The following is a 15661-nucleotide window of genomic DNA, read 5'->3' on the forward strand; positions in this document are numbered from 1 at the left end:
ATCAATTCCATAATGAGCCATTTAATGTCCATGTATACCACATAAAAATTCTTCCCTTTAATTTGAAATATCTAACGTAACAATTATGTAAAAACTCTTAATCAACATTTCTTCACTTCCTAAACTCTCGCTGCTCATACCCTATGAAACAAACGGACATTTATATATATATATATATATATATATATATATATATATATATATATATATATATATATTTCAACTCCCGCTGCCAAAATTACAATTATGCGGGCAAACAGTCATAGATCTTACCCCCTAGTGGCATTATCATTACAATACTCTAGCATATCACTTATGATTCCATCAGGTCTTGGTGTCTTTTCATTTCAGCCTCCTAAATGTCACGCTTATATCCTCAAAAATATCTTCCACAAGTAATCTCATACTTACCCTAACATATTCCACTTTTTTGCAATACAGGTCTGCCCCCTTTTTATCATCTAAATTTTGAAAATCCTCCAAATACTCATCCCATGAATCCAGGGTTACATTCTCTTCAGAGAGTATCTCTCCATATGCATCTCTGCATTCACTTTATCATATTACACACTGGTACTCTCCCTGAAGTCACTTTCCCCTTTTCTTTTTTTTTTTTTTATTCCTGATAATGTTACCATTCCTTTAAACTCTTGAACACAATTCTTCCATTTGTCTTGCAGTATCACTCATTTAAAATAATTTCCCTTCCATTGTTTTTAGTTTCTTTTTTCACTTTCCTAAAACTACAAATACTTACATTAAACTCTTTAATTAATTCCTTTATATTTACACTGCTCACACACTCATTCAATTCCAGCAAGGAGAATATTTCATGTGAAACCGTTTTTCATCCATTATCACATAAAATATTCTCCTTGCTTCTTCCTTATGAAACTTGTTTGTCTTCATTATTCTTATAGGTACATTTTCACTTATGAATATATGATGCACAGGATCAGTCGATTCAGTACACGCATTTATCTATGTATATATATATATATATATATATATATATATATATGTGTGTGTGTGTGTACATATATATGTGTGTGTGTGTAAATATATATATATATATATATATATATATGTGTGTGTAATATATATATATATATATATATATATATATATATATATATATATAATGTGTATATATATATATATGTGTGTGTGTATATATATATATGTGTGTGTAAATATATATATATATATATATATATATATATATATATATATATATATATATATATATATGTATATATATATATATATATGTATGTATGTATATATATGTATATATATATATTATATATATGTATATATGTATATGTGTATATATATTATATATATATATATATATATATTATATATACTTAATACGTACATTTGTGTATATATATGTAAACATATGGAAATATATATATATATACATATATATATATATATATATATATATATATACATACATACATACATATATTTATTATGTATATAAATATGTATTTATACACAATACTATCGAAAGACCCACAGTAAGTACTTAACTTTGTATAATGTGAATTATCTATGAACTTGAACTGAATCTCCTCCATAGCATTAACCAGAAAGCTACATCCTAAATACCTAAATCATATTTGTTGACAGCCATCAATATGATATGAGAAAATCGTGTTTTTAAGAAAAATTAAATGCATCAAAGTACTTAAAAAGTTAGCAAAGTAGTCCAAGAGAAGCTTTGTTTTAAACAACCAAATCCCAAGTATGTAGGAATAGAGTTTGTCCGTTTGGGAAATAAGAGAAGATACTGAAATTTTACTTTGTAAAGAAGAAGAAGAAGAAGAAAAGAAGAAGAAGACTTCTAGGAAAACTTGATGGTTCTGTTTTGGAAGAAATTCGGGTGAAGAGAAAGTGAAAACAATTTAACGACGAGGACAGTCCGGGTAAAAATTTAAAGGACAGTCAGTCTTGCTTTCACATTCTCGTTATTTTGGAGCTTCGGAAGTTGTGTCTGGACGTAGCTACATGGTTATTTGCTGGTCTTGCTTAATTTATTCTTGATTAAATACACTATAATTTATTTATGCATAGCAGGTGTAATGTGTAATAGACAAGCTTAAAAAGTTTGTTTCCTTTTTTATGATTGATAGTGCTATCATCCTACCCGGAATGAAATTAGTAGTAGTAATAGTGTAAAGAATTTATTCCATTCTGAACACGTTTCCCAATCCAAAATTACACTAAAGAAAAAAATTGATGCTTAATTCTATCTTCAGCGTTCTACATGAGAACATTATCGGCACTGAAAGTACCTCACTTACTTATACTATACCTTTTACCACTTTCGGGGGAGACCTTTCAGTGTAGCACTTTTGTCATAATATTATCCAGTAGTTTTTTTCTTCTTCTATTCTTGCATTGAGGTTTGATAATAATAATAATAATAATAATAATAATAATAATAATAATAATTTTGTATAGACCCTCTTTTAGGCAAGTTTCATTAAAGATGATCTCTGGCTCAGTAGCGTTAATTTTGCAGTTGAGCTCTTCTATAGCTCGTATTTTTGTTCTTATGTCAGCGTTTTGTAAGTAACCGTGCTGTATTAGTCATCGGTAGGGGAGAGCAAATTGCATAGAAAAAATAGATTATTTTATTGAAAGTAAATTTTTCAAGATTGCTACAATGAAGTATGGGTGCTATGCAGAACTGGATAGGATTACCCAGGCCCTTTTTCACAACGGCTACTCCAACAGGTAGGTCAATAGAGAGGTCAAACGTACTATGGACAACTGTTAGGAGACCGAGCCCAGCAGTGAGAGCATGCCTTATAATATCAACTTATACTACAAAGACATAATGCACAGCCAGTATCAACAGGATGAGAAGGCCATCAAGAACCATGGCATCCCGTTCAAGAAAACTTAACATCAGCCTCATCATTTATTATCAGACCATGAAGACCAGATACCTTATTATGAAAAACAACCCGGCATCTACCGTGCAGGACTTTCTAGAGGTTCAACTTTGTTTATTCCTTTTAATGCCCAGTCCGGGGATGTCCTGGCCATTACATTGGAATAACTATGATGAAACTATCCAAAATATTGTCCTGCCACGACCAACAGGAAGCTGAAGCCATTAAAGACCATCAACTCCTCGCTCATAATATGAACATGGTTTGAGGAGACATCATAAGGAATACCAAGATCATCAGCAGTACCCCGGATGGCAGGAGGCTTGGGATCCTGGAGACCTGCTGATCCAACAGGAGAGACCTATCCTAAACACGACCCAAGAGATGCTCCTCCTCCCTTCCTGCCTAAGGAACGTCTCCAAGAAGCCTCGTAACAACGACGATAAAAACAGTGATGAGTCAGCGTGCCTGGGGCTGACCAGCTTTCCTGACTCCGTCCCCCGCTCAGGCAGTGTGTTGGCCAATCACTGCGTCGCTCTGGTAGCCCTGCCTGGGCCTACCCAAAACCTGATCTACCAAACTTCCACAATTGTGAGTGGAGTTGCAGCTTGGCTGTGATGGAGCCTCTCCCAGCGAGCATCTCAGCCAATGGGAAATAAGCTTCTTCCCTGACCAAATATGGACTCTTCTCACGAGGACAAATCACCGACCAGCGTCTGAAGTGACAGGCCATTGCTACTTGGGCAACGATCATCTTTAATGAAATAATAATAATAATAATAATAATAATAATATTTTCTTATCCAATTTTTCTATTTTCCGGATAATTCTCTTCTCTAGAGCGCTACAATCAGCCAGCAGACTTGAAAAATTCATCAGTCGGGTGAATGACAAAATCGGGAAGACTTTTCAAGTATATTCTCACAAAATACAAGTAAAACTTTGGTACAGAATAGTAAAAACTACGACGCGTTTCGAGGATAAGTCCTTCCTCATCTTCTGGTAGAGAGTGAGTTGGATGCTGCAGTCGGGTGGTATTTATACCCAGGATCAGGATTAAAAGTGAAAGGGCTGGAATTTTCATCGGTTTTCATTGGTTGATCGGAGCTGATATGATATGGTGTCTGGTGTACGATGATCTCGGCCGGGAATACCAGTCTGTGACGTCATCGGGGGACCTGAGTTTTGATTGGCTGAGGTGCGCTCTGAGCCAGCCAGGCTGCTCTCCCGCTCAGAAAAGTGTCCCACGTGGCTGAGATCATGTCCTACTTCGGCGTCAAAATTCGGGGTATTTTCGTGGTTGGTAGTGTCTTCATTAGGTCCTCCTTGATGGGGGTTTCTTGATGTATCAATACGACGGCTTGACGGTAACAAAAACATCTCTTGGGTCGTATTAAGGGTGGGTTTATCTCGCTGTATCAGTAGAGCTTCTAGGATGCGTAGACGTCGACTATCTGGGGCGCTACCGATAATCTTGGTGTTACTGACGATATCAGCTCGACAAATAGGGGTGTTATGTCTTTGTAGGGCATGATTCTTTATAGCCCCTTGCTGTATGTGGCAAGAAATTCTCTTGGAAAGACGCATAGTTGTCATGCCAATATAATTTCCGGGACAACCACGGATAGGGCATTGATATGCATAGACAACATTCGTCTTCTTTAAGAAATCCTGCTCTGGGGGCGCTGGGTTATTCCTCATAATAAGGCTTTTCGTCTTGGCCGTTTGGTAATATATAATGAAGTCTAATTTCTGGGTGTCTTCAGTAGGGGATACATTATTCTTGATGATTTCTTTCATTGCCTTCTCGTCTTGCAGGTAATTCGGATGCATATGTCCTTTGTAAAATAGCTTGATGTTATTGCTACTGTCGATTCTCTCGGCGGGGTTGGATTCGTACCACTTGTCTACTGCTTTCCTGACTTCCTTTTGGACGTGCTTATTGGAGAATCCATTGTTGACAAGTACTTGAGATATTCGGTCCAGTTCCTTGTGTGTGTCGCACCATGTGGAACAGTGCGACAGGGCCCTCCTGACGTAAGCCTTGATGGTAGAACTCTTATATCGGGTGGGGCACTCACTGTCTCCATTCAAGCACATGCCTAGGTTTGTGGGTTTGGTATACACTGTGGTCCGAAATCCATTCTCCGTCGAGGTGACTAGGACATCCAGGAACGGGAGGCGATTATCTTGGCTGTGTTCGAGGGTGAAACGGAGTACACTATGGTCCTCAAACATCCTCCTCAAAGTCTCGATTTCATCACATGATCTTGCTTTCACAAAGGTATCGTCTATGTACCTAAAGTACAGAAAGGGGCATTCTACACGGGAGAACACTCTCTCTTCTACAATTCCCATGTAAAAATTCGCGAATAGGACTCCCAGGGGTGAGCCCATCGCTACACCATCCTTCTGTAAGTAGGTATGCCCTCGATGGGTGGTAAAGGGGGCCCTCTTCGTACAGATGGCTAGGAGGGTCCGAAGGGCTGGTTCAGGGATGTTCAGTGATGGTGTAGAGTCGTCCCTATAGACTCTATCAGCGATAAGGTCTATGGTTTCGTCCACAGGCACGTTTGTGAATAAAGACTCTACATCCATCGATGCAATAACTCCATCACACGTAGAGTCCTTAATTTTATCCAGGAATTCAGTGGATGAAGCTACACAGTAACAATTTGGAATGTAGGGCGTCAGGATGGCATTCAGTCGTTTGGCAAGCTGGTAAGTCGGAGTAGGGCATTGACTTATAATGCCCTACTCCGACTTACCAGCTTGCCAAACGACTGAATGCCATCCTGACGCCCTACATTCCAAATCGTTACTGTGTAGCTTCATCCACTGAATTCCTGGATAAAATTAAGGACTCTACGTGTGATGGAGTTATTGCATCGATGGATGTAGAGTCTTTATTCACAAACGTGCCTGTGGACGAAACCATAGACCTTATCGCTGATAGAGTCTATAGGGACGACTCTACACCATCTCTGAACATCCCTGAACCAGCCCTTCGGACCCTCCTAGCCATCTGTACGAAGAGGGCCCCCTTTACCACCCATCGAGGGCATACCTACTTACAGAAGGATGGTGTAGCGATGGGCTCACCCCTGGGAGTCCTATTCGCGAATTTTTACATGGGAATTGTAGAAGAGAGAGTGTTCTCCCGTGTAGAATGCCCCTTTCTGTACTTTAGGTACATAGACGATACCTTTGTGAAAGCAAGATCATGTGATGAAATCGAGACTTTGAGGAGGATGTTTGAGGACCATAGTGTACTCCGTTTCACCCTCGAACACAGCCAAGATAATCGCCTCCCGTTCCTGGATGTCCTAGTCACCTCGACGGAGAATGGATTTCGGACCACAGTGTATACCAAACCCACAAACCTAGGCATGTGCTTGAATGGAGACAGTGAGTGCCCCACCCGATATAAGAGTTCTACCATCAAGGCTTACGTCAGGAGGGCCCTGTCGCACTGTTCCACATGGTGCGACACACACAAGGAACTGGACCGAATATCTCAAGTACTTGTCAACAATGGATTCTCCAATAAGCACGTCCAAAAGGAAGTCAGGAAAGCAGTAGACAAGTGGTACGAATCCAACCCCGCCGAGAGAATCGACAGTAGCAATAACATCAAGCTATTTTACAAAGGACATATGCATCCGAATTACCTGCAAGACGAGAAGGCAATGAAAGAAATCATCAAGAATAATGTATCCCCTACTGAAGACACCCAGAAATTAGACTTCATTATATATTACCAAACGGCCAAGACGAAAAGCCTTATTATGAGGAATAACCCAGCGCCCCCAGAGCAGGATTTCTTAAAGAAGACGAATGTTGTCTATGCATATCAATGCCCTATCCGTGGTTGTCCCGGAAATTATATTGGCATGACAACTATGCGTCTTTCCAAGAGAATTTCTTGCCACGTACAGCAAGGGGCTATAAAGAATCATGCCCTACAAAGACATAACACCCCTATTTGTCGAGCTGATATCGTCAGTAACACCAAGATTATCGGTAGCGCCCCAGATAGTCGACGTCTACGCATCCTAGAAGCTCTACTGATACAGCGAGATAAACCCACCCTTAATACGACCCAAGAGATGTTTTTGTTACCGTCAAGCCGTCGTATTGATACATCAAGAAACCCCCATCAAGGAGGACCTAATGAAGACACTACCAACCACGAAAATACCCCGAATTTTGACGCCGAAGTAGGACATGATCTCAGCCACGTGGGACACTTTTCTGAGCGGGAGAGCAGCCTGGCTGGCTCAGAGCGCACCTCAGCCAATCAAAACTCAGGTCCCCCGATGACGTCACAGACTGGTATTCCCGGCCGAGATCATCGTACACCAGACACCATATCATATCAGCTCCGATCAACCAATGAAAACCGATGAAAATTCCAGCCCTTTCACTTTTAATCCTGATCCTGGGTATAAATACCACCCGACTGCAGCATCCAACTCACTCTCTACCAGAAGATGAGGAAGGACTTATCCTCGAAACGCGTCGTAGTTTTTACTATTCTGTACCAAAGTTTTACTTGTATTTTGTGAGAATATACTTGAAAAGTCTTCCCGATTTTGTCATTCACCCGACTGATGAATTTTTCAAGTCTGCTGGCTGATTGTAGCGCTCTAGAGAAGAGAATTATCCGGAAAATAGAAAAATTGGATAAGAAAATAAACTCTGCCGATGCAGCCATTACTTTTAACTCAACCTGCCTAAAAGAGGGTCTCCTACCACGAAATAATAATAATAATAATAATAACAACAATAATAATAAACATTAATAATGATAATTATCGTTATTATTATTATTATTATTATTTTTATTTTTATTGTTATTATTATTCGCTATCACAATAACTATTGATTTACAATATCTTACATGAAACTTCGTTGTGAAAGGCGGCGAATTCTGGGAAGTTTATACAGGAACAAGGCTAGAAATGCTTGCACGTTTACGTTTCAATCCATTTGTCATTAGAGATAAGGTTGCAACCCTCACAACAGTTCCTCCATTATGCCACAGTCTTGTCCTGTCTTTAAGAAGCAGGTTTTCTGAAAGATATTTAACTTTTAAAATGACATCTTTACTTTTATGGTTTTAATTGAGTATTCTTTTATTTATTTATTTATTTACAATAAACGATATCGGTGTCAATGACCTTAGATGTCAGGATGCCTAAAAAAAAGGGAATATATTTTTAATAATTTCCCTAGTAGGAAATAGTTTAATGGAAAATAGATGAAGTGCCGTACCCCAAAATTCACCTTGTCTATTGCCTACGATATCTGCCACATACATTTTATGTTCACTTGATTAATGGCCGCATTAATAGGAGCCATATTTCTCGATCGGTTCCTAGATAAATTCTGAAAGTATTTATGAATGTCTCCATTCAATTTGGAACGGGTGTACAAAATTTAATGTCATTTTATTATGGAATGTTTATTTATACGTATATTTCTTGTTCCAAGAAATATGGTATTCAAGTAAAGGGTTAATAAATATTGGGAAAGTTCAAATATTTACATAAAGAATGCTACATCCCATACAGTTATCTGACTCAAATAAATAATACTGTAGTAGTCCAGATGAACGATACTTGATTTGTGTACCAATTACATAAGCTATTGTCTCTAGAATAAAAAAAAATGAAAATATTCAGTTTTAAAAAGGGAAAGTAGTATAGTGAATGAAAAAATATTTCCTCCACCTCAGTCATTATTGCAATTTGTTCTTGAAGGCTATTAAGAGAGTTTACTTTTTCCTCCTGAACTTAATGAACGTCCTCTGTTCGGTATTAGTTCAATGAGCAAATGCAAGTTTCATTATTGGAAAACGACTCTCGTGTAATGAAAGTCACAAATCATGTCAGGTGTTTCATGGAGAAAAAAAAGGCTTTGCCGGGTTTTTCCAAAATTTATCAGCGTGCAATATATACAATGTCTCAAATTCTCGTGAATATATCACCATAATATTTAGGGATTTTTATTTCATAATATGCAAAGACTTAAAAATAAAAATATGAAACACTTTATACACTACGAGTTACATCGTTCCCTCCCCATCTCATTACACGAATGACAATAGATACTCAATGAATTATCTGATTCAAAGAATTTGATAAAAGAAAATATTTTACAAACCTTTTCTGTAGAGAAAAAAAAATGTAATATGCCCTTAGACGAACAAAATGTAATACTATAAATCAGGGGTTCTCAACCTTTTCCCGTCAAGTACCCCTTGAGTTATAAGACCATTTATCCGAACCATCAGTAATCTGACGTTGAACAAAATGGTAATATAGTGACCAACTCAATCAATAATGATACAGCATAGAATATTATCAAATGATTCAAATGTTAGAATGATACAACACAAACAGGTGTGAAACAATATTTCCATAATGAACCAATGCTGAAAATCAGTGTGAGGGGTGTACCTATTTATTACAAACAAGTTTCTCAATTCGAGAAGCAGTATTAGACATGTAGACTCGTGGATCTTTTTCTATACTGAGCCATGATGGATGTTTAGTTTTCAAGTTCAACAGCATTGACAATCCTTGCTGACAATGTTAAGCACTAGAGAATATCAGCAAAGTTCATAATTATATCAAATACAATAGGGTAAATCTTACAATTTTAAATCAGAGCTTAGTCAGGGAAAATGCTTCAAATGCCAAGAGTCGTTCATCAACTCTAAGAATTCTTCTTCTTGCAAGTTATCTAGGAAAGGTGCAGATCCACCATGACTGGGTTTCTAATCAATTTTGATTCCAGTTTCTTCTCTTTCAGCATATTTAACTATCTAAAATACTTTTTTTTTTCATCAGCCATCTAAGTACCCCTAGAAATCTACTTTTCAACCCCTGTCGGTTCGTAAACCCCAGGTTGAGAACCCATGCTATAAATGGTAAAGATATTTAACACTAAATTAACCTCAAGGAACTTTCTCAGAAAGATGCAACCACCTAAATGTCTTAAAGAATCATCTACGGAGCATCGAAACAAAAAAAGTATGAATTTACTTAGCCTGAAAGAATTAATGAATAATTTACGGAGCATTGAAACAAAATGTGTGAATTTACTTAGTGTGAAAAAATAATGAATAATTTACGGAGCATTGAAACAAAAAAGTATGAATAATTTACGGAACACTGTAGCAAAGAGTATGAATATACGGAGCATTGTACCTAAAGAGTATGAATAATTTACGGAGCATTGCAGAAAAAAGAATGAATGATTTACGGAGCATTGTAGCAAAACAGTATTAATAATCTACGGAGCATTGTAGCAAAAAAAGTATAAATAATTTACGAGCATTGAAAGAAACTAGTATGAATAATTTATAGAACTTTGTAGCAAAAAAGTATGAACAATTTACGGAGTATTGTAGCAAAATAGGTATGAATAATTTACTGAGGATTGTAGCAAAAGAAGTATGAATAGTTAATATTTTTTCTTGATTACCTTTATCCTAGAATGTAATACGTCATATCAATCGATTTTTGAAATCTATTGAAATATTACTCGAGAACATATTTAATTGAATAAGAAATGAGGCTTGCTAGGGAAACGAGTATAAATAAATAATAAGATATAGGCAAATAAACCTCGGTGTGGTTAGGAGAGTCCTGAGATGTTTTCCTATTGTTATAAATCAATTACATATTAACCTATATTGTCAGATTGATATTCATATATCAAATAGGATATTTATTCCTTCTTCGCCTAATATTACTGATGGGGCAACGAATGCAGTGAAAGTAATATTTCCCATATGGAGAAGAATGGATCTCGGGTTATTATTTTGCAGTATGATACTTTTATATTTTGTTAATTTTTGAAAAAAACGGAGTTTATTATGTTACTCCTTTTCTGTTGAAATATTTATCTTTGAAAGGTGTCATGTTACAATTATGTGAAGAATCAGAAAGAGAGCTCTTTACATCTTTGATCAGTTTTATCTTATCCATAATGAAGAATTTGAGGACAAACAAAATAGTCAAGAGAAAAGATACAATATCATAAACGAAACCGTATAATTCGAGATCATTTTTGGGGAGGCGAAAGACAGATATGGTATCCATGAGGAAAACATAAGAGGAAAATATTGCAATGGCTGTATATCCCCCTACACACGTTGCATCATCTGCAGGAGAAGCACGTCACCGAGGTCCTCAACCGGCAAGGATCAGCAACGGGAAACGAGTTCCGCTTAATCATCTGTGACTCGTATTGCTTTGTTGACTGAGATACGTCTGGAGGAGGGGAATTAACATTTAGTGTCGTCTCTCCATTGTTGCTTGCCCTTATTGGGATGTACCGAGAATTCAATAGGTAAACACTGCACACTCTCATCTCCTCCACAGGCACAATAGCCTCGCTCAGACATATTACAACAGTCAGCATTCTCCTTTTCTAGAATTCTATTTTTCCTTCTTTATCATCTCAGTCGGTACTAGACGTTTTTTTTTTTTTTTTTTAGGCGATTACGATATTGTTGAGAATACGCCATTTTCATTGTGCCCACTGTGGCTATAAAATTGAAGAAGGTTGTAAAATTTAGCCAAAAATAGTATATACATTATATTTTGGCTCCCAAGTCATGTTCTATTGTTGTATCTTGTCCCCATTGAGTACAGTATGGCATGAGGGTACACTCTTGCACACTGTTTATCTTATATCTCTTCCTCTTGTTTTTTTAGTTTTTTATAGTTTGTATATGAAAAATGTATCTTAATTTTGTTATTGTTCTCGAAATATTTTGTTTCAATTCTTCATTACTTCTCTTATAGTTTATATATTTCCTTATTTCCTTTCCTCAGTGGGGTATTTTTCCCTGCTGGAACCCTTGGGCTTATAGCATCTTGCTTTTCCAGTTAGTGCTGTAGCTTAAGTAATAATAATAATAATAATAATAATAATAATGATAGTCTATGCGGAGAATCCAAAAAAAGTTAATCTACTGTATATTCACTTTGTACTTTTTTTATGATTGCATTACTGGATTTGCATAAAATATTCAAGCTAAAATTGTTTTATATATATACATTGTTTTTATGTTTATATATTTTGAACCTTAATACGGTTATTTCAAGCTGACAAAACATCATATAAAGTAACCCCACTGAACAGTTCACGTATGTGTGTGTGTGTATATATATATATATATATATATATATATATATATATATATATATATATATATATATATTATATATATATATATATATATATATATATATATATATATATATATATATATATATATATATATATATATATATATATATATATATATATATATATATATACACATACAAATAAAAATTAACGGGTAATCATTCCTTGCTCTGGTTTACTATTCACACGTGTCTTTGTTTTTGTCTAAATATTTCTTTATTACTTCTAATTTGACTTTCAATATTCTATAGATAAGATTGTTCTATAATGTATCGAAAAAACTTTCATAAATTTAGTAAAACTCAAGAACAGTCCCAGGTTTATCGTTAATTATGTTTCCTTGTAATTCAAAATTATATCTGTGTTGAGTTGGTGGATGAAATGATGTCTAAAGTCTATGTCGTGAACTGTGCGCAAATAGCCGTCATACTATAATAAATAATCTTGTCCATCCATTGTTGCATTTTGCAGGGATGAAATCTTTGAGGGGCTCTAAGAACTCTTCAACGTTTTATATGAGCGTAGCTTTGTGGAAGCCACAGTAGTCGACATGGTTTTGCGCTATGGCTTTGTCTTAACCGTCTAAGTCTAAGCTATGAAGAATTTCTTCCGAACCCGGCAGGAATTCCATAAACTTAAATCTGTTACACACTGGCACCTTTTATTGGAAGGCTTCCAAACAGATGTACATTATTCAAAATGTTATCAATTGATTTCCACAAGAATAACTAGTCTGCATGATCTACATTTTTTTGTATCAACTAACATAACATTCTTTCAAAACTCTAGTTATTTGTGTTACTATATATAGTCCCTCATTGTCAAGAGGCCTTTGTGTCACTGAAGGAATTTTTCAGTATATCATCTCGGGTAAAGTACCCAACTATGAACGAACATTTGATACTGTGATCGATTACAACTTCCTTTTATTCTTAGATTCTATGCATAACGGAACACAGTTTGTTAGAGTGGATCATGCACTTCATTGTAAGGATATTCCTGTTGATTGTAACACACTACTTAATCCTGTTTTTTTTTTTTTTTTTTTTTTTTTTTTTTTTTTTTTTTTTTTTTTTTTTTTTTTTTTTTTTTTAAGTCTATTACATAACCTAACGTTTCAATCAAGGTATGGCTCTTCTTAAAACTTTTTGAAGATCTTCCTTTAACATACTATGTAGACAGAAATGAGTTGATTAATTTTTTTATTTGATTTGTAAAGGGAGAGACTGTGTGGTTTATTTTCCATTGGGTATTAAAATCTCTCCTGTGGGAAGTCAGGTACTTCTCGTTTATGTAAGCTAAATTAATGACTGCATCCTTCTTACTATGTTTACTCCATATTTTCTGACGTATCTCCTTCATTCTTTGTATCAAGTCCCCATTTGTTTCATTTCAGAATCTCATGTTTGGTGAAAATGAAGAATTGCTAGTCTTCCTATCGAATTGAAATTATAAAGGTTAGTACAAGTTGGTCCTTTTTTCATTTTAATTTATACGCCTTACGTGTCTAGCTCCTTCCTTTGTTATTGCAAACAAAAAAATAATAATATTTCATATAATTTCTCTGTGCACACCCATACCTTCACCCCTTGTTTCACAGGTTACATTATCATCTTCCGAAGTGTTCTTTTCCTTTGAATTCATAAACGAGCAAGTAAATTTATTTCCATGAATCCGCGTAGGAGAGTAAGCAACAAAATCCAAATTTTAGTATTGAACAGCACACGACAGTTCCATTGTTTGAACCTCGGGCACGTAAACATCTTGTTTACAGGCCTACCTTCAAAAGTCAGAAGAACACAGGGTCGTGCAAGTGCCAACTATAAATAGATATGCAGGCAAACAATGATTGTAGTTGGGTGGGTTGAATTTATAGCCCTCGACATTATGTTTTTTGTCTTTGGTGCAACCTCCTGATGAAGCATCTCAGTGCTTTCTATCGTTCGATTTTCATAGTTTATAGACGGATGAATTGTAGATGAAATTGTATCTTGATTCTACTTCGTGGTCTCATGGAGGCCAACGTTACACAAATACCTGCTATTGCTGAGTTTAAGAAACTCAGGAATAGCAGGTATTTGCTAAAGGTGACCTTAAAGTCACTGTACAGTCTGCTTTTTTTTTTTTTTTTTTTTTTTTTTTTTAAGGAAGCACTGCTTTCTGCTATGGGAAAAGCAGCCTGCTGACATTTTTTTTAAGTATTGTATATCCTGGGCCAAGTATGTGCTATATTTGTTGTGGATAAGAGAATGAAAAAAAAGACACTAGGATAGTGAGTTTAAATACTTTAAATTAATATATGGCTTGCGTGCTCTTTCATTGCTTACAAATTTATTTAAAAGAGCGAGCATAATCTGGTGGAGTCAATTTCACACTGGTAATAATTTTTATAAATTTGGAGTGTGAAGTCATTCCCCTTTCTTTCATTTACCAATCACAAATTATCTTGGAGTGGAATCTTGCATGCAGTAGGCGGAACTTTTACTTCAAAGCTAGCTGACAGCTAGTACAGTAGTTGTTTAGAATCATATCTATTTCCCCCTTCTTAGTGTGATATATGATCTTTGTTTGTAGATTGTTGACATTAAGGATCATCTTCATAAGCGTTTCTGTTTGGTAAAAGATATTGCAAAATTAAATAGCTAAACTTTGCCAATATATAGGCGATCACACAAGTGTCATATCGTTTACTACAAAAGCGTTAATTAATGTCGCCTACAATATCTCGTGAAGCAGTCATAGAAATCACTGGAACTAGTATGAACCGTATATTTATGTTTATTATACAAAAAGTCAAATATACAGGATAATTGCGAATTATTATTATTATTATTATTATTATTATTATTATTATTAACTAACTAACTAAACTACAATCCTACTTGGAAAAGCAGGATTCTATAAGCCCAATGGCTTTAACAAAGAAAATAGCCTATTCAGGAAAGGATATAAGGTAACATAGAATAGTGTGCCTGAAGACACCCTCAAGCAAAAGAACTCTAACCTAAGACAGTGGAACACCATGGTACAGAGACTATGACAGAAACGAAGGCTAGAGAACAATGGTTTGGTTTTGGAGTATCCTTCTAGAAGAGTTGCTTATCATAGTTGAGGAGTCTCTTCTACCCTTACCAAATGGAAATTAGCCATTAAACAATTACAGAGCAGTAGTTTAACCCTTGAGTGAAGAAGAATTCTACTGTTATTTTGTTGTTGATAGGTGTATGAGAAGAATTTGTAAAGAATAGGGCAGACTATTTGGTATATGTGTAGGCAAAGGAAAAATTACGGGTAACCAGAGAGGGGTCAAATGTAGTACTATCTGGCCGGTCAAAGGACACAATAACTTTTCCGGTAGTATCTCTCAACGAGTGGCTGACGTCTTGGCCAACCTACTACCAGTAGCTGTGAGTTTTAAATGACAATTCTTGATCGTCTTTACTTCAGCTTGAGCTCGGCTTCCTTAAACGGTCTTTCACCATCTTTGTACTTGAACAACAGGTTTCGTAACGTACCACTAGGTGGGAACGCTCTTTGAA

The sequence above is a fragment of the Palaemon carinicauda genome, chromosome 4 (genome assembly GCF_036898095.1).
Source record: "Palaemon carinicauda isolate YSFRI2023 chromosome 4, ASM3689809v2, whole genome shotgun sequence".
Classification (NCBI taxonomy): domain Eukaryota; kingdom Metazoa; phylum Arthropoda; class Malacostraca; order Decapoda; family Palaemonidae; genus Palaemon; species Palaemon carinicauda.